The sequence below is a fragment of the Lolium rigidum genome, chromosome 7 (genome assembly GCF_022539505.1).
Source record: "Lolium rigidum isolate FL_2022 chromosome 7, APGP_CSIRO_Lrig_0.1, whole genome shotgun sequence".
Lineage (NCBI taxonomy): Eukaryota > Viridiplantae > Streptophyta > Magnoliopsida > Poales > Poaceae > Lolium > Lolium rigidum.
The window spans coordinates 219,819,117-219,821,665 of record NC_061514.1 but is presented as its reverse complement, the minus strand read 5'-3'; the positions used below and the strand labels follow the sequence as shown (position 1 = coordinate 219,821,665).

At 40.4% G+C, this 2,549-nt stretch overlaps 1 long non-coding RNA gene across 1 annotated transcript; it reads right to left on the bottom strand.

The window, feature by feature from the left end:
* Positions 1 to 960: 960 nt before the first annotated feature.
* On the bottom strand, positions 961 to 2,177 carry LOC124670008. The gene is made up of 3 exons (XR_006992368.1): positions 1,949 to 2,177; positions 1,636 to 1,830; positions 961 to 1,006 (listed from the first exon to the last, which is right to left on the bottom strand). It is a non-coding gene; the product is annotated as an uncharacterized LOC124670008 (long non-coding RNA).
* Positions 2,178 to 2,549: the final 372 nt, after the last annotated feature.

Sequence of the window (2,549 nt, the reverse complement as noted above, 5' to 3'; positions counted from 1 at the left end):
ATCAATACATTTGGAATTGTATTGGCAAGGACACTTTTGTGGACTCAAAAGGCATCTTATACCTACGTGCACATCTGGCTGGTAAAGCTCAAGTTCATTTTGCATAAAGCCAATTTTCCCTATCGTTTATCAAATCATTTTCTTTCAATCTAATTTACACTAACATTGGTAAATCCCCAATGTAACAGTTAACAGTAGCATTGGTAAAGCCCCAATGTACCTTCCTACCCTTGTTCACCACCAGTTTTTATTTAAAAATTGGGATGAGGAGATCTTCGAAAAAGTGACTTGTCAGTTCGCTCAAGTTGTTCATAACCGGGGACACGGCTAAGTAATTTAATTTTTACACTCTCGAGAGGTTGTACACCTTTACCCACATGGCCAGGTCAATCCTTCTACCTCGATGCACATTTTGCTAGAGGACAGGTGTAGACCGTGGCCGAGACCTTCTGTGTGTAATCACCCGAACCATTCCCTAAGGGCCCCGTTCCACCTCATCGTATCCCTCTACCACCACCTGGCCCCTAGGATCCGGGTTCATAGAACATACTTTGTCAAGCCAGAGCCATAGTAGCATGTGGTTGTACGTGAAGATAATGCGCAAGATTTGTCTACAATCTCTTTAAGCCTGGGTGACTTTCCGCAAGTGTGCACTAGCACCAGGGTCTTGCCCCCTGATACAGTTACCCTCTCCATAACTCCACCATTCACCCAGGTAATTCATCAAACTTAGTTGGTTTTCCTTAACCTCTATCAAAACCTTTTTCCATGGTATACCATGTAACAACTAAATTTAATGGCGGCTAAGGGAGTCTAGGAGTGGTGTATCTAAACTACTAGGATTTAATAGCAGGTAAAAAGCATAAACCCTAGACATGTCTACTATAAAAACATTAGGGTGCAATAATTAAAACTGGGACTTTTGGTGTGTGTCACTTGCCTTGGTGAGAGGACGAGTTGGTACACTCTTCGCAAAAACACTCGTTGCAATCAGCACAATCACAATCTACAAACAAAATTTACACTTCATAAACATATAGCAACATATAGACAAACACAAATAAAATATGGATGCAATATGTGGATTGAACATGATCGCATGATGTTATGTCAGAAATTTAGTGTTGTTTAAATCATTGAAACATCTTCTAGTTCTAGAAAAGTGCTTTAACGCTAAATAAATACTACAAGGAAATTATATAGGCAACGTTTCTCTTGTTCTAATGCTACTATACAGAGGGTTAAATTATCTGCTAATAGCAAAAGGAATTAACCCCCCAAAAAATAGTTTGTACTACTATTTGTGTAGCCAATATACTCTATTTTAGTTTCTGCAAAAACTGTGTATAAACATGATGCAAAACTTCGAAATTATTTGTACTAATATAATCTATTAAATTTTGTGAGTACGTAGATATCCTATTTGTGTCATTTAGATCTGTGGTTCAAAAGATATGGATTTTTTTAGTTTCTACGTCAATCTGTTCATACTTACGTAAAAACTGAATTGGTAGAAGTACACTAGCAACTTAAACATATTATAGCGTGGCTCATACTAAAGATTATGCTATTCTGATGCTAAGTGTATGTATATGAATGGAAACAATAGGAGACAATAGGAGACGAACAGGATACCGGCGCAGATGGTCGATGATGTCGGAAACGATGGCGCAGCTACACAGGTTGATGACAACGTTGCCGAAGAGGCTTCCGAAGTTGATGTGTCGCAGAAGGTCTACACGATGACCGTTCAGGCACGCTCTCTCCCGAAATCGCTCGCTGAAAAATTCTTCCCACGGCCGACGCTCACGGATGAAATTGCCGCTGTCGCTGTGGTGCATCAAAAAATGCGAAACAAAGCTTCAGAGATGCGCAATGAAGAAATAGAAAGTTTGGAAGAAACTAGAGATCAAAAGATGGAACGTGTTCACCGTAATCGACGATTTACCGCGATAGTGCTGCGGACCTTCGAGCTCGAATTCGAGCAGCCTGGGGGCTCTAAGGAAGTGTCGTTTGGGAGTAAATAGAGAGGAAGGTGTGGAGCTTAAGTAGCAACAAACGGTACAACAATTGGTGCAGGAAAACGCCGGAATCAATTGGGGATGAAACGGCAGAAACTGACTACATTATTCGTGCGTGCGTTGTGCTGAGGCTTGAAGACGACGATTGAAGACGGACGTGGCAGTGGGGCCCGCGCGCTAGGAAAAAAATTAAAGAATGAAAGGGTTCAGCTGCTGCTTCGTTCCTTGACGTCGCGCGGCGTGCGCGCGTGCGGGCCTGGCTGGCTAACTCATTTTGGGTTGGTTGGCCAGTGTCCCGTTCGTTGATTCTTTTTTTTTAACCAAATCTCTTTTCTCTCTCCTATTTTAGTATTTAGAAAAATAATTTGACAAATCGAATTTCATTAAAAGTAAGTCAAAACAAGTCAGAAAAATCTAAATAAAATATTAGTGGATTCCTTATTCAGTGAAGAACATTTTGGAACCACGTTTAAAACATTTTGATAAATTTGAAATTGGTACAAAGGCCTATATGTTTTTATTTGCATT